This window comes from Sus scrofa, chromosome 5, assembly GCF_000003025.6.
Source record: "Sus scrofa isolate TJ Tabasco breed Duroc chromosome 5, Sscrofa11.1, whole genome shotgun sequence".
Lineage (NCBI taxonomy): Eukaryota > Metazoa > Chordata > Mammalia > Artiodactyla > Suidae > Sus > Sus scrofa.
Window position 1 is genome coordinate 64,856,038 of NC_010447.5, and position 24,510 is coordinate 64,880,547.

Below are 24,510 nucleotides of genomic sequence, written 5' to 3' on the forward strand. Positions count from 1 at the left end.
ATCTAATGGAAAAAGTATGTCCACAGGTTAAGATACTGGCCAGAGGTCATCCAGCTGGTGAACGGTGGGTGGATCTGGGACTCGAGCCCACGTTTGTCTTTGGCAGTCTGAGTGTCTAGCCACTGTGCGTTACTACCCTTCAAGTGCGGTAGGCAGGTGGAAGGATAAATCGAGAAATGGCTGTTGGGTCGGCAGAGCCAAACCGGTGCCTATGTTTGCCTGAGCTGCTCCTACACTGGTCCTCAATTTTCATTTCTCTGGGTGGCGATGTGATGGTGAACATGGCTTGTGAGTCGTGTTTCTGAGTTTTACGGTGGCATTCAGACATGCAAACAGAGCCTCAGAATCTGTGCTGTGATCTGTAAATACTGTGAGCAGGAGGTGGGGGGCACGGTGGCGGGGCTCCTCTTTGGCAGTGCCGGCCTCCCCCCAGCGCCTCCTTTCTTTGAAACCGAGAGTGTGTGTGTGTGTGTTTATGTCTTTCCTAATCTGGTTCCTGAAAAAAAAAAAATCAACGTGATGGAAAATCTGTTGTTTTTACATGTGTCTTTTCTCCATCTTGGATTCGAATTCAAATTTCATTTAATTTTACATTCTTTATGTTGGAACCATTCATGTTAACATGCAAATTTATTCAAGTACCAAAACAGAAGAATGTGGGAATGTGGTGTTTTTGAGCCCAGAATACTAGCTTTTTTTTTTTTTTTTTTAAGAAAATAGGACTTAGAAGAGTAAGGGGTGGCCGTCTGAGTTATTATTTCCCTAGAAAAAAATTAAGTCCGAGACCACCAATTATTTGGGGAAAAATGAATTAATTCTTCAGAAAGGCTAATCATCTCCATCAGCCTCATCAGAAAGCAAGCCTGTTGTGTTCTGTCAGCTTTGGCAATCCCATGCAACCTTCTCTCTCCACCCCAGGGCAGTATACAGTGGATAATTTTATGGAAATCACATGTAACTTTTATTGACCACTGACTCATTTAATTTTAATTCCATAGACGGGAATGCCGAGGAGCTGGAATTGCGTACATTGAGGCTGTGGTTCTAATATAAACATTGCTTGGATGTATATGCATGATAGGTCACATAACTTTCAGGAACCATGAATAATTGAAAAACATCTGAATGCATTATGAATGATACATATGTTTATGTTTTAGCATTCAACATCTATTTCCATTACACTGTTGAGAAGGCAAAGCCCAAAGCATCTAATGCCTTATAGGCACGGGGGGCGGGGATAACCTTCCCCAATGAGCAGTGTCAGATAATAATGGCCTGGCATCGGATTGTCAGCATCTTTCTTGTGTTCCCTCCATCCCGTAAATAATGGAAATGCTTCTGTTGCTGCTGGAAGTCTAGCCAGAGGTGGGAGATGAAGGCAGAAGCGCATATTGCTGTCTGATGGGGAGGCTGTCTCTTGCCCGCAGAAAGAGTCGAGGTTGATACCCGTGGCTGACTATGGCTTTCTGGGCACCAGTGTGGGTGGGATATTTAGGAAAGACACATTCTTCTGGGAAATGCATAGGGACTAACAATCAAAGTCTAGCTGGTGGCCTTGGATGTGCTTCTTCCTTCCCAGAGGATCACCTTGGCTCTGCCTTCGGGGTAACCCCGAGGCTGCATGTCCCACTTCTGCTTATATGCCTTTCTCCTGAATGATAAGAACTACCATTTAGCGAGACCCAGATGGTAGAGGAACGTGCCAAAGACCACAGTGCTAGGTGTGGGGGAGCTGGTAGTCAAACTCAGTTCCACCTGATCCCCAAAGCCCGTTGCTTCTTAAAATCATTTTTTAAAAAGATAGCAAGTCTATTTTTAAAATGTCTTGATGGAGATTTAATTCTCAGATCATAAAATAACCCCATTTAAATTACACACTTCAGTGGTTTTCAGCATATTCACCGATTTGTGCAGCCATCCCCACAATCTACGTTGAACACATTTTTATCACCTCAGAGAGAAACCCTTTACCCTGGGAAGCGAGTAATCTGCTTCCTGTTTGGATCGATTTGCCACTTCTGGACTTCCATGGACGTGAGATTGTGCAAACTGCGGTGCTTCTCTTCTTTCACTGAGCAGAATGTTTTCTGGATCATCCATGTTGCAGATGTACCAGTGCCTCGTTCTTCTATATTGCCAAATAATACCCCATATTTTGGATAGGACTAATTTTATTTCTACAGGCATCAGTTGATGGACATTTAGATGGCTTCCACTGGTTGGCTTTCATGAACAATGCTGCTATGAACATTTGTGTATAAAGTTTTGTGTGGATACATGTTTTCACTACTTTTAGAAATAGACATGAGAAGAATGACCGGCTCAGAGGGTAACTCTGTTTAAAGAACCGCTGTAATATTTTTCAAAGGGGCTGCACCATTCTGCATACCGACCACGAATGTATGAGGTCTCTAATTTCTCCATATTCCCACCAACCCTTGCTGCTCCCTGTCTTTTTTATTTTACCCGTCCTAGTTGTGTGAAGTGGTCTTTCGTTGTGGTTTGAAGTAGCATTTCTCTAATGATTAATGAGGTTGAACATGTTTTCATGTGCTTATTGGTAATTTTTATGACTTCTTTGGAAAAATGTCTGTTCAGATCCTTTGTCTGTTTTAAGAATTGGGTTAACTGTCTTTTTATTATTGTGTTAGGAGTCATTTACTTAATCTGAACAGCAGCCCCTTATCAAATAATATGATTTTCAAATATTGTCTCCCATTCTGTGGATTTTTTTCATTTAATCGATGATACAGTTTGCTGCATAAAAGTTTTTGATGTAAGGAGTTCCCTCCGTGCCTCAGCAGTTAACGAACCTGACTAGGATCCATGAGGAAGCAGGTTCGATCCCTGGCCTCCCTCAGTGGGTTAAGGATCCGTCATTGCTGTGAGTTGTGGTGTAGGTTGCAGATGCAGCTCCTGTTTGACCCCTCACCTGGGAACTCCCATATGCTGGGGGTGCGGCCCTAAAATGACCAAAATAAGGTTTTGATGTAGTTCAATTTATCGAGTTTTCTTTTTGTCACTTATGCTTTTGTGTCATATCTAAGAAATCATTGTTTAATCCAGCATCATGGAGATATACTCCCAGGTTTTCTTTTGAGAATTTTACAGTGTTAACTCTTATGTTGAGGTCTGTGATCTGTTTTGAGTTGATTTTTGTGTGTGATGTAAGGGGCCACATTCATTTTTTTGTTTTGCACACGTAGTTGTTCCAGCGTTGTTTGTTGTAAAGACTGTTTTCTCCGTGGAGTTATCTTGACACTCTCATCCAAAATTAATTTATCATAAATGTAAAAGTTCACTTCTGGACATTCAGTTCTGTTACATTAATCCGTATGTCTGTCTTTCGGCCAGTTCCACATTGGCTTAATTAATTACTGCACCTGGGTAGTAAGTTTTGAAATTGAGAGTGCGACTCTGAATTTGTGCTTCTTTTTCAAATTTGTTTTGACAATTCTAGGTGTCCTACATTATCATATGAATTTTAGGCGTAGCTTGTCAATTTCTGCGAAAAACGCAAGCTGGGATTTTTGACGGATTAATTTAGGAAGTCGTGCCATTTTAACAATACTGTCTTCTTTCATTGCTTCCAAAAACATTTTATATTTGCGGAGAAGAGGTCTTGCACACCTTGTGTTAACTTTGTTTGTAATTATTCTTTTTCATGCGATGGCAAATACAATTGTTTTCTTAATTTCAATTTTGGGTTGTTCATGGCTAATATCCAGAAGTACAGTTGATTTTGTATCCCACAACTTTGCTGACCTCATTAATTCCAGCGGTGTTTGGTAGGTTCCTTAGGATTTTCTGCTTATAAGATCATGCCATCTTGAAGAGAGAGAGAGAGCTTTATTTCTTCGTCTCCCAACCTGGATGCATTTATTGCTCTCTCTCTCCATTCTCAGCTCCCCTCCCTTTTGCCCTAATGGCTCTGACTACAGCCTCTTATGCCGCGTTGAAGGGAAGGGATGAGAATCGACTTCCTTGCCTTGTTCTTGATTTTAAGAGAAAAAATGGGCCTTTCACCCTTAAGTGTGATGTTTTCTGTGGCCCATTGCTTTTTTCCTCTCCTTTCTCTAAACTCGGTCTTTTTGAAACTTTGATTTTGTTGGAGGAGAGTTGACTTACAGGGTTTGTATTAGGTTCAGGTGTACAGCAAAGTGAATCCGTCATGCATAGACAGACATCCCTTCTTTTGTCCCATATGGATTATTACAACCTATTGAGTAGCTTTTCCTGTGCTCTCCAGTAGGTATGGTACATTGCTTTTTAACTCTCTCTGAAAGGCGTCCCTGAGAAGAAATCACGTCACGTCATCAGGTGGCCCAGCCCACGACTGGTCTCTTCCCCCTCGGCTCTCACGTGGGAAGATTGAATTGCAGTGTCTGCTGTTCGGAGAGTCGCTGCTTCACTTGCTGATGTGAAAGATCATGTCGGTCAATGGCCCACAACTTTGGGGGACAGACTGTCCCTTATCTGATTTGGATGGTGGCGTTTGGGCTACGGTTCTCTCTACTGGGATGACGTTTAAGGGCGGGGGCATAGGGAGGATGGTAAGATGATGAAATGATATGTGGTATTTATGGAGTGCTCTCTCTGTGCAAATCTTTATGGGTTTTAGTTCATGTAAGTCTCAAACCATTATTACTTCCTATTTTATACATGAGCAAACCGAGCTTATTTATTTAGAAAGAAGGCACTTGCTCACTGCTTCTATGTGGCCAAACAGTCTGACCCCGAGACCAGTGTTCTCGTTGAAAAATTTATTTTCTTCGAGTAGAAGTGACATATGTGCTAATCCCTGCTGTGCAGTAAAGGGAGTATATACACAGTACATATCCTTTTTCATATTCTTTCCCACTGTGGTTTATTAGAGGATATTGATTATAGTTCCCTGGCCTATACAGTAGGACCTTGTTTATCCCTTCTGTAAATAATCATTTGCATCTGCTAATCCTAAATTCCCAAACCTTCCTCCCTTTTCCCCTCCCGCTCTTGGCAACGTCAAGTCTGAAGAACGATGCTGTCGACCACTCAACTCCCCTGCCTTCCACATGTTTACCCGCCGCAGATCCCCAACACCCCTGAAGAGTCATGCCTGCTTCTTCTTCCTTCTTCTAAAGGCTGGAAGGAATGCGGTTTTTGCTGGAAAGATGGGTACGAGACAGCTACCGACCCAATTTTTCTTTAGTGGTTTTGTGTAAACTTTGGTGAGCTGATGCTCTATTTCCACCGAGGACGAGTGAGCCGAATTAGCTCAGTTTACAAGAGGTTCAACAGACAGTGAGAGACTTGGGGACTCAAAACACAGAGCGATGTTGTGTTTCTGAGGAAACTATGGAGCTGGAACTTCTCATCAACGAATTAGTTTTTGGAGTTCCTGTCGTGGCTCAGTGGTTAAGGAATCCAACTAGGATCCGTGAGGTTGCGGGTTTGATCCCTGGCCTTGCCCAATGGGTTAAGGATCCGGTGTTGCCGGGAGCTATGGTGTAGGTCGCAGCGTGGCTCGGATCCTGTGTTGCTGTGGCTGTGGCGTAAGCCGGCGGCTACAGCTCTGATTCGACCCCTAGCCTGGGAACCTCCATATGCCGCGGGAAGCGGCCCTAGTAAAAGCAAAAAGACAAAAACAAAAAACAAAAAACCCAAAGAATTAGCTTTTTTTTTTTTTTTTTTTCTTTCCCCCTTCTTCCTGGATAAGCTGGAGTATTTTCTGGAATAGCCTATCCTGAACAGATTTGCAGGTTTCCTCAAGTTTCCCTCCAGGGCAAGATGTTTCTCTGTTCATACAAGATGCTAAAGCTCTAAGTTGAAAGCGGCCGGCAAGATGCTGTGGATGGCGGGATTGGGGAGTGGTCCTGATCTCCACCTCTCACCCCTCTGCCCCTTCTCCTCCCAGCCACGCCTCCTTTCCCGTCACTAAACGTCCTGCTCCTGAGGGTGTCCTCAGAAAATAGAGCTCCTGCTGCAGAGTTCAACAGAGGCAAAATAATCAAAGAACTAACGATAAAGACGTTAGAATGGGGAAATTGAGGCAGACAGGGGCTGGTGAGGCAAAGCAGAAATGAGCAACAGATGGGGGCTGCTCCCACTCGTAGGGCTGGAAGGATCAGGAGGGGAGGTGGTATTGCCAGAACCCAGCGGGTGCCAACACCCTGCAGGAGTGCAGCCCCTTCCTGGAGAAGCCCATGAAGACAGGTTCAGGGAGAGGTGGAGGAGGGAGACCCTGCAGCCCCCTCCTGCCCTCCGGTCTGACACCAGCGCCCCCAGTGGCCAAATCTAACCAAAAGTGAGTTGATAAATCACATTGTTTTTAGGATTCAGCTCCCCCACCCCCCAGCAACACCGAGTAGAAGGGAAGAGTGGAGAATAGATTTGCAGGCAAGTGGCAGAGAACTGGGAGAAAAGTCCAGTCGTAAGCAGCATCAGTTTGGCACCAACTAGTCACTGATTGATCACTGAAGTCAGGTCCTTGCCTTGGGGAGTTGAGAGGCTGTTAAGGGCTACAACGAAAAATTTGGCAGAGGAGTTCCCTGGTGGCTCAGTGGGTTAAGGACCTGGCGTTGTCCCTGTTGCGACTCAGGTCACTGCTATGGTGTGGGTTCAATCTGGGGAACTTCCAGATGCCACAGATGCGCCCCCCAAGCCCCCAAACCCAAAATTTGGCAGAAAGTGCAAGAATGCTGACCATTGATGTAATGAGAGAGGATTCAGGAGCGGTCAGTGGCCCAGACCATTCCTGCACTGTTAAGAATGTCCGTGTGCGGGGTCACCATGCCCTATAGTAGGAAACTGTCAGAACACTGTAAGCCAGCTATAATGACAAAAAAAAGAGAGAGAGAATGTCCGTGTGAGTGGGGTTGTGCACCAGCTGTGTGTGCTGGTGCCATGGGAGTGACACAGGTGAGGTCAGGTAGCAGAAGGCTTCAGTGAGGAGACAAAACATGTTTCTGTGTCAAGAGGCATGTGACAAGCTGGGGGCACGGCGACTGCGGGTCCTCAAAGAGTCTTCCGCGCAACATGTCACTTAAAGGACCTTAAAACAAAGTCCTCTCGAACCAGTCCCAGGAGCTTATTACCTGGTGAGATGGACCTGTCCTCGAAACGTTTATCCTGCGTGGAGGCAGGCACCTGCCCGCCAAGACCGGGCTGCCTGTGATGCTGCATTTAATGCATGTTTTATGGGGAATGTTGAAGGGGAACTTTTGCCAAGAGGAGGCCCGTAAATAGACGGGTGTTAATTTACTGTTCAGCGCACCACCCTGGGGACAATTATTTCAAAAGAAAACTCATCTAAAGTTAAAGTATTGAAACATTTACGACACGACGCCTCTGGCAGGCGCCACAAACAAACATGTGGAATAAATTATGCATCACTGAGGGCCTTGGCCAGGAGGCTGGGAGGACCGAGAGAGGATGCCGGGGGCAGTCACAGGGCCAGGGGAGCGGGGCTGCCGGTCCGCCCGGGCCCTCCTTGGGTCCAAGGGGAGTGTGTCAGAAGGTCCTGCACAGAGGCCCAGGGTGGTTGAGCCGTGGGACAGAGTTCCCGTGGGCCCTTTTGTGACAGCACTAGGTCACCTAATGACCATCTGAGGGTCCCAAAGATAATGACTCTATGTAGTTTTCCCAGACTTTGAGGGATGAAGAAGATTCCTCATTGGCAAAGGGGGACAGAAAGGGGACTTGAAGAGTCCCTTAGTGAGGAGCTGAGGTGAAGCTGGACCCCTGGCCCATTTCTGGAAATGCTGATTTGGTCAGTGCCGACAGCCTCTCATCCTTTTTATTTTCTGCAGCCTGGGGGGCTCTCAGCCAGAGGGTGAATTCTGCCTCCATCGGGCCCACGGCTCTCAGACCAGCCCCTGGATTGCCAGGGACCGCGTGTGGCCTGGCCACCTCTGCACGCCACCTCCCACGCCCCCATTGCTCCTCTTTGGTGAGAGGGACAGTGAAGCAAGTCCCTCCGCACAGGGCAGCTCCAGGGGAACACAGCTTAGGAAGTGGGATTGCTATCAAAATCAGCCCCTGACAATTGTATGTGTACTTTCCTTTCCTTTTTAAAAATTTAATTTAATTTTTTTTGACAGGGGACGCCCTTGAGGCATATGGAGGTTCCCAGGCTAGGGTCGAATTGGAGCTGTAGCTGCCGGCCTACACCGCAGCCACCCTAAGGCCAGATCCGAGCCATGTCTGTGACTTACACCACAGCTCACGGCAACGCTGGATCCTTAGCCCACTGAGCGAGGCCAGGGATCAAGCCCACGGGTTTGTAATCTGTTGAGCCACAACGGGAACTCCCTAACTTTAATTTGACTTATATGTTCATTCGATTATTATTTTTGATTCATTGTTCCCAGCTCTGGCCCCTCCTTTGCTGTCTGTCTCTCTCTCCAGCTCTCACTCTGCCATCTCTCTCCCCCGCCCCCATGGCCCCCCACTCCTCCTGGGGGATTCTCAGCCAGGGAAATGGGTGAATGCGCCAGGGAGCAGAGAAGTGGATGTGGCCAGGGGGCTGGAGAGTCATCCTGCTCAGCTGCAGGCTGGGGATGTCTTAGGAGGAATGGGGGGGCTTCTGTTTTTAATTTCTGGGTTTGGCCTGCCTCTCCCTTGTTGGGGATCTGGCGGCAGGCAGGCTGGGATGTGTGCACCTGTCTCCAGGAAGCAGCTGCAGACCTGGGAAGGGAAAGGGCCGCTTCTGCCACAGCAGTGCACCAGGTGGGGCGGACAGAGTGGACGACTCTGGGGACGTGGCCGGAGGGGTCGGTGTGGAAAGCCCCTGGCGATGCTGGCTGCTTCCCACCCTGGGAATCAGCATGGGAGGAAGTGAGAAAGGACAGAAGTTTCCTAAGACGGAACCGCCATCAGGGCCCTACCCGTGTCCCCGCCGAGCACTTGAGTGGGTGGGTCCCTCCCTGGCGTTTGGGACGGACCCCTCTGCACAGAACTTAGCACTGGCCAAAGTGGTGCTGACGGCCATGTTGCTGTGGCTGTGGCTTCGGCCAGCAGCTACAGCTCAGATTCACCCCCTAGCCTGGGAACCTCCATGTGCTGCAGGTATGGCCCTAAAAAGGCAAAAGACATGACATGCCAGTCAGCATCACCATGTCCTTATGAAGCCAAGTTTTCTATGGCGATAGTGCAGCCTCTGCACAGAGTGATTGTGAAACAGATGCAGGTGTCAGCACCCGCAGGATTCCCAGGAGGGCGTACGGTGTCCTGCAAGTGGACACATCCTTTTTGTAAGTAATTAGGGTGAAGAATGAAATAAAAAGATCAATTTTTCTTTCAATTTCTATGTCCCCCCCGCCAAATGGCTACTAGACTATCAGAACATACATACTTATTAAATTATTTGGACTTAACTCCTTATTAAATGGGACTGTGAAGTTTTTGTTTCCTTAAAAAATTGTATTGAAGTAGAGCTGATTTACAATGTTGTGTTAGTTTCCATTGTACAGCAAAGAGATTCCATTATACCTATACACTCTTTTTCTTTTCTTTTCTTTTCTCTTTTTTTGCTATTTCCTGGGCCGCTCCCGCGGCATATGGAGGTTCCCAGGCTAGGGGGCCAATCGGAGCTGTAGCCACTAGCCTACGCCAGAGCCACAGCAACACAGGATCCAAGCTGTGTCTGCGACCTATACCACAGCTCACGCAACGCCAGATCCTTAACCCACTGAGCAAGGGTAGGGGTCGAACCTGCAACCTCATGGTTCCTAGTCGGATTTGTTAACCACTGTGCCACGACGGGAACTCCTACACTTTTTCTTAAATATTGTTTTCCATTATGGCTGTCACAGGCTAGTGAATAGGGGTCCCTGTGTTTTACAGTAGGACCCATTGTTTACCCATCCTGTGTGTGATGGTTTGCATCTGCTAACCCCAAACGCCCACTCCATCCTTCCCTCACGCCCCCTCCCCCTTGGCAAGCACAAGTCTGTTCTCTGGGAACCGTTAAGTATTTTTTTTTTTTTAACCCAGGGGCATCATGTAAACATTACTGAGATGTTAAGGGTACCAGGAATCGAGAAAATTTGGAGCTTGCTGTTGAGTAAAGAGCTTCCTTTCCTAAAGACATAAGAGTGAAGGGGACGGCCACGAACGGAAACGTTTAAAAAGATAAATAGCGAATTTCAAAGGAGCAGGAATTTATTTGGGCGGCAACAGTCTCACAAAGGGCCTGCAAGGAGAGTGCCAGGGGTGGGGCTGGCGTCTTCCACACTTGCTCCTGGGCCTCCCCCAGACTCCTCTCCCAGGGCTTCAGAGGAGCTCTGCCCCGGGATCTCTCTCTGTCTCTATTTCTCGCTCGCTCGCTCTCTGTCTCTTGCTCTGCATGTATCTGTAGACATTCGTGTGGGTGAGGGGCAGGGTGGGTTAGGAGGGGTTTCTGACTGTGGACCTCCTATAAAATCTACGAGATCTGGAGTTCCCGTTGTGGCTTAGCAGGTCACCAACCCAACTAGGGTCCATGAGGATGTGGGTTCGATCCCTGGCCTCGCTCAGTGGGTTAAGGATCCCACATTGCCGCAAGCTGTGGCTTAGGTGGCAGATACGGCTCAGATCTGGCATTGCTGTGGCTGTGGAGTAGACCAGTGGCTACGCTACGGCTCCTATTCAGCTCCTAGCCTGGGAACTTCCATATGCTGCAGGTGCAGCCCTAAGAAGACAACACAAAAAACAAACAAACAAAAAAACCAAAAAAAAAAAAAAAACCCAAACTGTGCGATTTAAAAATAAACTCAACAGCATCTCATCCAGAAGACTCTGCTTGACTCACAGTCTCTGGGCAGCTTGGGCTTCACAGAGAAGCCTGCCAGAGGAGCATTGAATGTGCCCAAAAACTTCTCTCTCTACACAACATATGAATTATTCTTCCCAAGGAGAGACTCCTCGGGTGGCCCAAGCCATCAGACGGGGGGCCCTGGCCCTTTTCAGCTGACAGCCTGTTCTCAGCAGCAGAAGTTCTGGCTAAAATAAGTCTTTCTCCTATGCTCATTGTATACATTTCTACTGGCCTGCATCTAAATTAAGAAGTTGCAAATAAAGAGAGTCCGGAGGCCCAGGCTATGGACGCAAAGCTGGAGAGTGATGGGGCCGCTGGGAGAGGAGAGTGCAGGGTTGGGGGAGGGGGGCAGCGGGTCCAGGCTTGGCGCTCGGGCTGGGCACAGTCACGATGGTATTTCAGACCAGACCCTCATGGAAAACACGAGGCCCAAATATGTGCAGGAATGGAGAATGCTGGAACAGCAGAGGCGCTCGAGGAGGCCAGCACATACCGCTGGGACGTGTGATGTTTGCCACGATTGACTTGCAGCTTGGACTTCTCTTTTCTCGTCGAAATGATTTTTCCATATACGGCCCGAAGCACGTAAATTAAATTTGTCTTTTGCTGCCTGGGCCAAGGTCCTTATTTCACTTCCCTAGAATTCACTGGAAGCACACACGAGCCTGTCAGGTTCCTTTGCGCGCTTGCCTTGCATGTGCCAGGAAACCAAAAGAGTTGGTTTAAAAAATTCCAGTGGGGTCAGAGGTCTGCTGACTCCCGGTGAGTCTTAAGACAAGACGTCCAAAAAGGAGCTTTCAAAGAAAACAGGCGGGGTGACTCTTTTGTCGATGGAGAAGCTCCCGGCCTGTGCCCTTTTAGCCATGATGACCTGATCTGCTGCGACAGGAACCTCCATCCCCGTCCATCCGCCACGCCCGGCTGGGGAATGCGGGCTTCCGCGCAGTGCCTGCCCCACCACCCCTTGGACTCGGTGGTCTTGTGGACATCACTCTTTTTTTGTCTTTTTTTGCCATTTCTTGGGCCGCTCCCTCAGCATATGGGAGGTTCCCAGGCTAGGGGTCTAATCGGAGCTGTAGCTGCCAGCCTACGCCGGATCCTTAACCCACTGAGCTAGGGCAGGGATTGAACCAGAAACCTCATGGTTCCTAGTCGGATTCGTTAACCACTGCGCCACGATGGGAGCTCCCTGGACGTCACTTTCTTAGCGTCCATGAAGAATAAGGAACTGGGAAGAGATGTAAAGGTCCTTACTTTAGGTTTCTTCAGATGCAGATCTTGAACCAGTGAGTCTGGGAAATGTGTCTTCAGGGACCCCTCCACCGACGTGTTGTAGCAGAGCAAAGACTCTGCGAGGAAGCAGGAAAGGACTGGCCCTGGTCATAACCCGTTCCCTGAAGTAATCCCATCCTTCCAGCTCCATTTTGGGCCCTCTTTTCACTACCTGGCTCTGTTGGGTTGGTCACTCCCAAGGCCGACTTGGGATTTCCAAGGAGTTTGGACGGATTCCATTTTGGGAAAGGATAGTGACAGGAACACCTTTGTTCACCACTGCACTGAAGTTTTCTCAGGGCTGTTCCTGTGCCTTTTGTTCTTCTGATCAACAGCAGAAGGACCTTAGATCCCCTGCCTCTGCCATGGGGGTTGCTGGGGAAGCACCATGTCCTTTTTAAAATATTGTCCTGTACTGATTACAGGACTGGTAACATGATTGCCACGATGCTCAAAACCTCTCTCATGTTATAAAATTATCTTTTCTTTTTAGGGACTGGAAGCATTAAGTTCTAGTCTCCTAGCCAGTGTGATGGTTATGATACACTGTAGTATATCGTCACTGTGCTGTGCATCTTATGTACTGCCTGCTGCGAGTTTGTACCCTTAAACAACATCTGTCTTATCCCTTCACCCCCCCCTTCCCTGGTCACCCCCATTTTACATCTTTTTTTAAAATGAGTTTGGCTTTTTCAGATTTCACATATATGTACTTACCTTACTCTGTCTGATTTATCTCAGCATAATATACTTGAGGGCCATCCATGTAGCAGGATGCACTTCTTTTTCATGGCTAAATAATATTCCACTGTCTGTCTGTCTGTCTGTCTATCTATCTATCTATCTATCTATCTATCTATCTATCTATCTAATCTCACCTATTCTTTATCCATTCATCCATTGAAAGGCACTTGGGTTGTTTCCTTATCTTGGTTATTGTGAATAATGCTTCAGTGAACATGAAGGTTCATGTATCTCTTTGGGATCTGTTTACATTTCCTTCAGGTATATATCTAGAAGTGGAATTTCTGCATTATATGGTAGATCTATTTTTATTTTATTTTTATCTTTAAAAATTTTTTATTTTTTATTTTATTTTTTTGCTTTTTAGGGCTGTACCTGCAGCATATGAAAATTCCCTGGCTAGGGTCACATCGGAGCTGCAGCCGCTGGCTTATGCCACAGCCACAGCAATGGCAGATCCGAGCCACGTCTGCGACCTACACCACAGTTCACGCAATGCCAGAGCCTTAACCCACTGAGTAAGGCCAGGGATCAGACCTGCAACCTCATGGACACTAGTCAGGCTTGTTTCCACTGCGCCGCAATGAGAACTTCCTGTTTTTAATTTTTTGAGCAGCCTGCATACTGTTTTCCGTAGTGGCTGCATCAGTCTACATTCCCACCAGCAATACGCCAGAGTTCTCTTTTCTCCACACCTTTGCCAACACTAGTTATTTCTTGTCTTCTAGATGGTGGCCTTTCCAGCAGGTGTGAGGTGGTATCTCATTGTGTTTTTGACCTGCCTAGGGAGCATCACATCTTGAATACACTCTTTTGTCTGTTTTCTTCCTCCTTAGGCTTGCCAAGGTTTGGTTTTTGCTCAGTTTCAGTACACTTTGAAGGATATACTTCAGAACCTGGAGTGTGCTGCATTTTTCTCTCCCAAGTTATTGCCATTTGGACATGTTGGCTTTTATCGGTTCACTAAAACAAAACGTCACCATTAGTAGGAAGAGCGATCTGTGAATAAATGCCAATCTTGCCTCTCCACCCCCTGCCCCAGAGAACTCCCTGTGCTTTCACTGGTTACCTCATTCATTCTCTTCCGGGGAAGATGCATGCCCACGTTCTTTCAGGTGGGGCAGCCCAAGTGAGGGTTTCTTGGTTTTCTTAATAGCGGATTTGATCGGTAAAATGTCCAAGAACCTAATGATCTGTATTTCTATTATTTATTTATTTATTTTTGCTTTTTTAGGGCTGCACCTGCACCATATGGAAGTCCCCAGGGTAGGGGCTGAATCGGAATCACAGCTGCGGGCCTATGCCACAGCCACAGCAATGCCGGATCTGAGCTGCATCTGCCAGCAACACCACAGCTCACAGTAACGCCGGATCCTTGACTGAGCAAGGCCAGGGATCGATCCTTCATCCTCATGGATACTAGTCGGGCTTGTTTCCGCTGTGCTACAGTGGGAACTCCTGTATTTCTTTCCTTTTTTTTTTCTTAATTCTCAGATCAGATTGATAGGTGAATGTAATATTCCTACACTACTACCTGCTCTGAGCATGCCATCCTGCTGCCCTGAGCAGGCCAGATCTGGAGTTTATGGTGAGATAGTCACTGGAATGGGGTCAGTAGAGGTGCCAACACAGAGGCAAAAGGAAGTTGGTCCTTTCATGGGAGCAGCGAGCCAAGGATGCTAATTTACTTTTATATCTTATGCTGTCTTCATATTTGGGGGCCTGGAGCAGAGTGATGCAGGGAATGAGGCGATCCAGGATTTAACTCGCTTTCTATACCGGTAACCTCTGCAAAACAATCTTCTTTGAGAGAAGATGCCCCATACCAACTGCCTTTGAGCCTTTCTTATTTCTGTTATCTTGGCTTTCAGCCGAAAGCCCTGAGCTGTAGTCAGAAGAGCGCCTGTAAAATGCAACCCCGCATCTTCTGGCCTAACTCGGGCATCCTCTTTTCTCTGACCAGTGAGCTCTGGCTTGTCCTTGGACAGGCAGGAGGCAGGAGAAGGAAAAACAGTATCCTGAGCCCCGCTGCAGCCCCCACTTGGTCCTCACAGCTGTCGTGGCCCTTGCCATTGTTGGAAACCAGCTGTAGCACAGTCTGAGTTAAGTGCTGCCCTTTTGAAGGTACACGTCATTCTTCATCCACAGAGGGTCCAAAGGCAGTTCCTTGTCTGGGAGCTGCTGCTGTGGCTTTTCTTCAGAAATACTCATGCTTTCCCAGCGATACCCCATCCAGGATTTTCTGCATCATGATTTTACTTTTGCCTGGTCTAGGGCCAGTGGGCCTGTATTGCAGATTTCCACAGCACATTTCAACCTTTCCATCCCTATGACCTTGGAAGGGTTAATACCCACCCAGGGCCAAGCAGTCCTGCTCATCCACTGCCCAGAGTTTGGTTGCCCATTTCTGGACCCTTTGGATCCAGCCTCATGGTTCCCCAGGGAGGCCAGACGAGGTGGTGTGCAGTTGGCTGTAGACAGTTGACATCCAATTCGTTTTTATTAGAATGGTGCACAATCTACAGCCAACTTCCATAAATTTTATTTTGAGTTCGGGCATCTGCATTGAGTTTAGAGAATTTGCGGCAGGAAGTTTGCCCTGGAAATGTACTCAGCCGAATATTCGAATATTTGCACTTGTTAGTGTGGGGTAACTCTCATCCAAGAATCTCAGAAAGCTTGTCCGTAAACATGAATGAATGAATCTTCCCAACACCACGGTGTGCTCTTTGCCAGCTGGATTATTTTAAGGGAAGTGACCAGCCCAGGCCTGTAGTGAGTCATGAAAGATCTCTCTCAGAATCAGAGAGTTTGGACTGCAGAGCCCTGGGTGGAGTCAGGGACCACTCTGGATCCTTGGAGAGAAAGAATGAGGGGGTCAGCAGTCACACAGCAACTCTGGGGATGCCTGGCCACCTTCCAGCTCGGCACCTTCTCCTTCAGAGTCCTTCTCATCAGTCCCCTAAAACCATGGCTTTGTCGAATTAAGTACCTTTTATTTTTTCAGTGCATCCATGTAATATATGCTAAGTGTAGGAATTCTAAAAAAGGGAGTAAAGCATAAAGAAGAAAAGCAATCCATGCCATTTTTCATCTCCCAGAAAGATTCTTGTAACCCCCTTTTAACATATATTGTCACATGGTTGAAAAAAAAATCAGACTCTACATTTAATTTATGTTATTATTATTTTTTTTACTTAGTCTGAGAACAAGTTCCAGTCTTATTAAATATCATGCGTGAGCATCATTTCAGTAATTGCATGATATTTCATCATATGGAAGGCAGCTGTGCTCACCACTATCTCAGCAACGCTGCTAATGGTATTGCATCATACGGATGCGTTATAGTTTTCTTAGCCCTTCCTGACAAATGATGAGCACACTTGTAGTTTTTCCCCCTGAATTTTGTTTTATTTGGATTACTGCATCATATAATTTATTGTAGTTTTCTTAGTCTTTACCCTGTGTTAGAACGAAGGATGAACATAAGTGTGCTCATTATTGCAGGAGAAAAAGGGTTTTGATTACTTTAGGAGGGTTCTGTTGGTAGAAGACACTCTACCAATGGAAGCTCCAGGTCTTTACTTGGTTCCAGGCTTGCCAATTGCACATTTTTGTGTCTGGTGAGGGAGCTACAGAGATGCAGCCCTTGGCACATGCCCACAGAGGCAGCCTTAGTGTCACTGCCTTCTTTGCCTCTGCCCAGTTGCTCACAGAGAGTGAAGGTGGGTCAAGTCCTTTAGTTCATGTCCTAGACCTCTCCCCAGAAACCGAGTACGCGTCTAGGAAAAGAGAAGCCTTTGCTTTTCTTGCCTGTGTGATGGGGAGGGGAGAGCAGATGTTCTGGATCATAGGTGGGGCCATGCTCGTAGGCTCCGGGGTCCAGTTCTGGTCAGGGAACCATTTATCACATCCTGGGAATGGGTGGCTTCCTTGTATCAAATCCGAGAACTGTTCACATCTTCCGACCCCACCATTAATGTGGAAAAATGATTCTGGGGCAGTCAGTGGATGGGTCATGAGTGCTTCTCCAATGAAGATATTTCATCCATTGACCAGAGGCCAGATGTTGGCCGGGGGAAATCCTCGGGACAGATTGTGAGCTATGATTTTCACTCCAAGAGGAAATGTGTCCCGGTTGGTAAGTGATCCACCAAAAAAGTATGAATCTCCCTTTGATAACTTAACCTTCTGGAAGCAATTTAGAGGGCAAGTAGGGTCACTGTGCCTTCCGAGAAAAGGGAACGTTCTTCTTGTTGAGATGCTGATTTTTTTTCTTTCTCCCCGCCTTCCACCATGTACACACAAACAGGGTTGACCTATGGAAAATATTATCCATCTGCAGAAGAGCACTTGATAAATACTTTAATAGAATGTTCTTTACTTTCATGCCATTTTTCATGTGGCCGTGAACTCTCTGCAGCCAGCGTCACTTTATCTCCCTGTAGTACCGAGCGTGTCCCTTCCTACCTTTTGACAAGTCACGAAAATGTAGTATCGCCCCCCTTTCTTAGATGGATCTAATAGGGCTCTTTGGATTTGGGGCACGTTGGGTACCTTCCCCATGTTTGCTTCTCCGATCACAGAGAGTGGGGATGATGGCTTCTAACTAGTTTGTGCTGACCTCCTAAAGGGGGAAATTCGAAAAATGTAAATTCTTCCTCAGAGTTACAACAAGTAGGTCTCATTAAATTCAAAGCAGAGGAAGGAGGGGAGACGGAAGGAGGAGGAGAAGGGGAAAGAGAAAGAAGAGCCGCAGGAAGGACTGTGGGGACCACGTGCGGATAACAGTGACGCCATGTATGGCCCCGCTCCCCAGGTTTCTCAGCCTTTCTCCCATCAGCGGAGTGTCGGGGCTATTTCTAGGTCTCTCGAGACCTTGGTGGAAGACAAAGCTGTTGGTGGCCTGGCGGGTGTTTCCTGGGCCTGGTGCCCATCTCAGCTCTGGCTGGAGGTCCTGGCACCAGCCTCATTCCTTCTCTGACCTTGTCGCATCCACCTTTGACCAGCCAGAAGTGGAGTGAGCCCTTAGAGTCCTTATCTGAGGTCCCTTCTTGACTTTTTTTTTTTCTGCTTTTTAGGGCTGCACCCATGGCATGTGGAAGTTCACAGCTCACGGCAATGCTGGATCCTTAACCCACTGAGTGAGGCCAGGGATTGAACCCGTGTCCTCATGGATACTAGTCAGGTTTATTACTGCTGAGCCACTGCGGGAACTCCCCTTCTTGACCTTCTTTTGCACGCAGCGTCTTGGATGCATAAGCAGAGCCTGGGGAATGGTGTGAATTTGGCTAAAATGATTCTGTGTTTTTAAGGCTTCGCCAGTCCAAGGTCACTCCGGAGTGATCTGCTCTCGAGGCAAACGATCCACACGTGGGAAAGTGAGGCGAATGGGCCAGAGCCTGGGCGGGCCTGCGAGAAGCAGGGAGATTACTCAGAGTCAGCAGGCCCCGGGCCAGATCCCGATATGAGATCTGGTTTCTTCTGGCTTTAGCCTCTTTCCCGCGTCTCCTTTCTCCGACTGAAAGCTGGGAGCTGGCAGATACAAGGAGGGCCCAAAGTGGGTGCTCAGGAAAATGAGGTTTGCATCTGTGGGCCCACTGAGCCCTGAGAAGGGGGTGTAGGAGCAGCCCCGGTCCCCAGGCTTTTTCAGTGTGTCTCACGAATGGTGCATGGTGGTCTGAGTTGTCCTTGTTTTGGACCTAGCAGAGGAGTTTGGCAACTTGAAATCTGGAAGGTGGTCATGCTGGCAGTGAGTCACACCCCAGGGAACGTGGTAACAACAGCTCCAGAAACAAGCCAGGATCCCAGTCCCCAGATACCCCTCCTGCCGTATGTCATCTTCCATCTTTCTTCCAGGAAGCTCCATAAACCAGCCCCTGCCTTGGCTGTTTAATTCCTACATTGTCACAATGCTGGTTATAATGTTGGCACATGGGGCCCAGGGATCGAGCATTCCCCTCTCCACCTGCCGGAATTTCCCCAAATGGGAATGGTGACTTGATCATCTCCTTCCTGGAAAGAGATGTTTAAAGTACTTTGAGACCCAAAGAGACCTTGAAACACCAAAGTCTGGGTTAAAAAAATTAAAAAGGAAGCCAAGAATAACTGCCTGTGTTTTACACTTATTCAGTGACACTGCTTTTTTTTTTTTTTTTTTTTTTTGCTTTTTAGGGCCACACCAGTGGCATATAGAGGTTCCCAGGCTAGAGGTCCAGTCGGAGCTACAGCTCCCGGCCTACACCAGAGCCACAGCAACACGGGATCCAAAGCTGCGTCTGCGACCTACACCACAGCTCACGGCAGCGCCAGATCCTAAACCCACTGAGCGAGGCCAGGGATCGAACCCTCAACCTCATGGTTCCTAGTCGGATTCTTTTCCTCTGTGCCATGATGGGAACTCTCAGTGACACTGATTTTGCAAGACTTGGCTGTCTCAGCCTTGGGGTCATCCTCAATTTCTCCCCCCACCCCCACAGCTGAGAACCTTACATCTGTTGGGGTCCACCTGCCGAATATCTCTTGGGTTTGTCTTTTCCTCTCCATCCTCTCTTCACATCTTGCCTAGATTCCATCAGGGACCCCCTGACTGGTCCCCTGCCTCTTGTCAGGTCCCCTTTCAGCCCCTTCTCTGTGCTGTGTCCGAGGGATCCATCCAGAAAGCAAATTTGATTAGGACGCTCCCTTGCTCGGAATCCTCCATTGCTCTCAAGTGTTTGGGATTGTTTTCAAGCCTCTTGGCTTTATCCAAGAGACCCTACATGACCCGCCTTTCCAGCTTCACCTCCACTTTTCCCCCATGGCCCTCAGTGCCACTTGCAGTTCTCGGCAAACCTCTTTCGGTGCCGTGCCTCAGTGCCTTTGTATGTGCCAGTCCCTTTGCTTGGAATATGCTTTCCCCCTTTTTATTCCACACATTCCCTCTTGTTCTAGAAAACTCAGGGCTAAAACTATCTCCACCGGGAGCCATCTCTCACCCGGGCAGACTTAGCTGTTGGCCCTTGTTTTCAAATCCACAGAGCTGCTGTAACAAATGACCACCAACTGAGTGGCTGAGAACAACAGAAGTGTCTTCTCTCAGGGTTCGAGAAGCCAAACATCCCAATTAAGGTGTTGGCATGATCACGCTCCCCCTGCAGGCTCTAAGGGAGGGTCCTCCCTGCCTCCTCCAGCCTCAGGCGCCAAGTGGCCCCAGGCGTTCCTTGGCCTGGAGCTTCATCCCTCCACTCTGCCTCTGTCTTTATGTGGCTTCCTTCCCTGTGTGTCTCTTAGGCCATTGGTCCTTGGATTTTGCCCCCATACTAACCCTGGGATGATCTCTTCCCATGATCCGAAGCTTAGTTACATCTGCAAAGACCCTTCTCCAAATGAAGTCACAGGTTCCGGGGATCAGGACTTAGATAGACGTTTTGGGGAGCCCCACTTCAACCCACTACAGCCTTGTAACATCCAGTACGTTCCTGTTAAGAAGGGAGTTTCCCATAGATATTTTGAAGCCCTTTAAATGGCCATTCTTCTTTCTCAAGATGAAATCTCTTTGAGGGCAGGTCTTCTCTTTGACCTTGTATCTTCGGCTTCTAGCCTGGCTGCAGGTCAGCCCAACATTCTCATTAAAATTAAGAAATGACTACCCACAGGCTGTCGGTAGCACCTTTTCTTTAACTTGGGCTGATAAAGGCATGTTTAGAGGCAGCGCCTTGGACACCATCTCATCTGGGAAGCTTCTCCAGCTCCAGGAACCTGTTTCTGCAGTTTTGTTTGGGTTTGAAGTACATTTTCAGGCTAATTGAGTTCCAGGAATAGCCAAAGGAAGACCTTGGAAGATAGCAAATCACAGGGAGAAACCCAGACTCGTTCACCTACATTCTAATGTATATGTTCTCAAAGATGATGATGCGCATATTTTTTTAAAAGTTACCAAGTGGCTGAAAGGGAGCAGCTGAACCTTTCTGAGCATGTCCAGGCATTGCCTGGATTCCCCATATTGCAAAGGAAAGCTGGGCTTTCAGGGGAGGAGCAGGTTTTGGGGACTTGGTCAGTAAATTAAAGCGCCCTGCATTTATGAGACCTGCAGCTTTTATACTCTGGGTCTCAGTTTATTTATTTTTCTTTAAACAGAATTGCCGAGACCCTAACTCCCGCCTTGCTGATTTTATTTCTCTGGTTGTGGTTAGACTTTTCCCTAGGAGTCCAAAAATCCCCCCTACTAATCAGTCTACAGATGATTAAAGTGGGCCTACTGTGTGCACCTCCACAGACCTGGATAAACAAATCCTTCCTTTGACCATCTCATGTCCTTTGGAAACATGGAGTTTATGTTGTTCAGAGGGTTTCGTCATTGCTTACATAAGGCGGATGTGAAAAGAATTTGGCAAGAGACTTCTAGCCCCTGTTAAACCACTGTCTCCTCTCTTTGAAGCCTTCCATCCCAACCCACATCAACGAGACTGTTTATATGAAAGAACCTGTAAAATCAAACTGTCGTTTTGGAAAAAGGAGGATGCAACTAATTCTTAATGTTGGGTAAACTATTTACAAAAGGCTTAAGTGTTCTGGGTCATCTCTGCCCTATGTCACTGACAGGAAGAGTCCTGAGTGCCAAGCCCCTTCTCTTTGCAGAGCACACAACACCCTTAGCATCTCCAAGGAGCTCTTCCAGCCCACAGGACCTGGGCTCGCTCCATGGCGATCCCTGTTACCAACTGGCCTGGCATCCCAGAGTCAAAGCCTCCATTGTCTTGGCTTTCATGGAGGTCTCCCCATCTTCAGGCAAGTCTAGAATCACTCTGGTGCCACTTCTAGCTTCTCTTCCCGTCTTGACACGTTGCTTCACTACAACTTCTGGCTGTTATTTCTCCTCCACCACTGATTCTTCACTCTAGGTGCCCAACTCAGCACAAGCAACCTCCCCGTGTTCCAGGCCCTGCCCTTGAGCTCCATTCACTCTGTCATTCTGCAGTTTTTCTGATTGCCACCGCTCTTCTGGATCCCTTGGCTGCTCAGCCCACCCCCATCCCTTTCCTTCCACAGCTTCATCCATGGCCTGTGTCCCCTCTGGCCCATCATGCTTCCTGTCTTTACATAACAGTGAGGTGGGGCACAGGTTCTGGGTACCAGCCCAAGGTACTGGGGCTGCACCCCCACCTCTCATTGAAGTTGGGGCATCCCCAGAATTCTTCACAGTGAGGTCACACTGATAGTAAGGAGAGGGCAAGGCAGGAGGACAGTGGTGACAGTAACGGACTTACTCATTTGCCCTAAAAGCGTTACTTGTAATAAAGGTAAACGGATTCTCAGAGGGTTTGGCCAGGTTCTCTTATGAATGCAGCGTCACATAAGTGAATGAACAAGTTGGGGTGCGTCTCACAGGTGAGGATGCTGGGAGGTGTTCCTGACCCCCTCAGGGCTTCCCTGGAGGCTTCCGGCAGGTTGCCAAACCCTGGATTGAAAGGAACTGAAGCACTGAATGTGGCCCAGTCTTTGATCACTTTCTGGTTGTTACAGTGAGGAGGTTTAAGTACTTGGAAAAGTAAAAAGAAAAGATCTGATAATGAATACACTCTGGCAGGGGTGGGATAGGAGGGGTGGTTCAAAGGGAAGGGCCCCTCCTTCCTCTTAAAGGTGTGATCCGGAAGTTGCACATGTAACTTCCGCTGACTCCCGTGACCTAGAACTTAAGCAGTGGCCCCTTCCGAGTGGGCAGGGAGGCCAGGGAGTGTGTTTTTATTCTGGACATCCATGGACTCCGCTAAACCCGGGAGCTCTGACACCGTGAGACAGGAGAACGGGTTTGGGGAACCACCAGCAACCTTTGTGGATGACAATACATTTAGTTAATACCCAAGTGGAGGCTTTTGGAAAAGCCAAACTCGAGGGGATTTGCAAACGATCTTTGACATTTTGTCAAGTCCTTTACTCAGTAAGTGTTTATTGAGCACCTGCTATGTGCCAGATAGTGTGCTAGGAGCTGAGGATTCAAGAGTGGGTAAGAAACATCTCTCTGCCTTCACATGCTTACAGACCATGGGGAAGGCAGGCTTCCAAGGAGGAAATGGCTCTTTATATCATAATTTTATTCAGTGATGACAGTGTCTTCTAGGACAAGGAAGTAAGGGTAGTTACAACTCAAGATACTTAGCAGGTCACGTATGATAGATTTGGTTGGGGAAAAGGATGAGAACCACATGTAGGTGTCTTGTTTGAACAGCTGGGAGCTGGGGATTTATTTGCTACGATGGGGGGGGCGGCGGCTGGAGGAGAAGCAGTTGTGGGGAGAGAGCCTACTTCAATTTTGGACATACTGCATCAAGGTGTGTCTAGAACACCCAGGTGGTGAAGCCATTTAGGCAGCTGGATCTACTGCTTAGAAGCAACATCTGGGCCAGAGATATGCATTTGACATTCAGATAACTTTGGGAACAGTGGAAGCCTCCCCAAATTTGACCTTTTTTTTTTCTTGCCTGTTGATAAATATTTTTATTATTTAGAATATGTCATTTGGAGTGTAATGAATACCAGCTATTTACTGGCATCAGATAGAGTGTAAATTCCATGTTTTATTGTTCAGAGGGCGCAGAGACCAATGGAAAGCTGGAAGACTGAGTATGTTGCAAAATGTTTCAGAGATAAGCCCTGAAAACCCCAGATTTTGGATAATCAGCCTGATGTGCTGGAAAGTCGATGGAGCATCTCTGGGGGAAGAAACAAAGCTAGGACCTCATCGGGTCTAGGGAGGGCTTCAGAGCCCCAAACTGCTCAGGGGACTTGCTTCTGCCACGTGCTAACTGGGTCACCTTGGGGAGGCACTTGGCTTCTCTGAACTCCTAGGATCGACACCCAGCCTCTCTAATTCACAGGGTGGTGTGACAGTCCAAAACAAACAAGACACAGACCCCAGTGAATTTTGTAAGTTGTCAAGCTATGCACATTTGAAAAGCTAGACTGTGAAATAAAAATTCAAGATCCGGAGAGCATGAGTCGTTTTCCCAAGGTCCCCTGGCTGGTCCGAGCAGGCAAGGGGAGTAGGACTCTGGTCTTCCAACTGTCGGAGGTACCAGCCATGCTCTGCTTCCCGGCTCCACATCCTCGGGCAGTTTATCTAAGCTTTCTATGTGACATAGCGATAACATCATTAACTCAAATATAAAATAGTCTTTGAATGTTTGCTCTGTGCCCGCACTGTTTTAGCCTACAGGTTCAAAACAAAGTGCCTGTTCTCAGGATGCTTCCATCCTGGAGGCAAGAGGGCAGACAGTGACAGAGATGAACAAATACATGTGTTATGTATCAGAGGGTGGTGGGTGTGCGAAGCAGAGGAAGGGGACAGGATAAGAAGGTGGAGGGAAAGTAGTATTTCTCAGCAAGGACAACAGGGAAGGTCTCTCTGGTATGTCCGAGCAGACACCATCATGAAGTAATAAAGCAAACAGCATGGATATCTGGGGAAAGAGCATCCGAGGGAGAAAGCAGTAAGTGCAAAGGCCCTGTGGCATATCTTCCTTGATATGCTTAAGGAGAAGCCAGGAGCCCAGTGTGACAGGAACAGAAAGGGCAAGCAGGAGAGTGGGGATGTGGTTGGAGAGGCAGCCAGAGACCGGATCATGTAGGGCCTTGCTGGCCACAGCAAGGACTCAGACTTCCTTCTGAGTGAGATGAGCAAGGTTTTAAATAGACCTAAGTGATATTTGTCCTGTTGCTAGAGATTTTATAAGGGG

The 24,510-nt window shown here is 47.7% G+C and overlaps 1 protein-coding gene across 1 annotated transcript in view; it reads left to right on the top strand.

Annotated features, from left to right (window-relative positions):
* Positions 1 to 24,510, top strand: part of ANO2 (anoctamin 2) — a 342,407-nt gene that overhangs the window by 195,991 nt on the left and 121,906 nt on the right.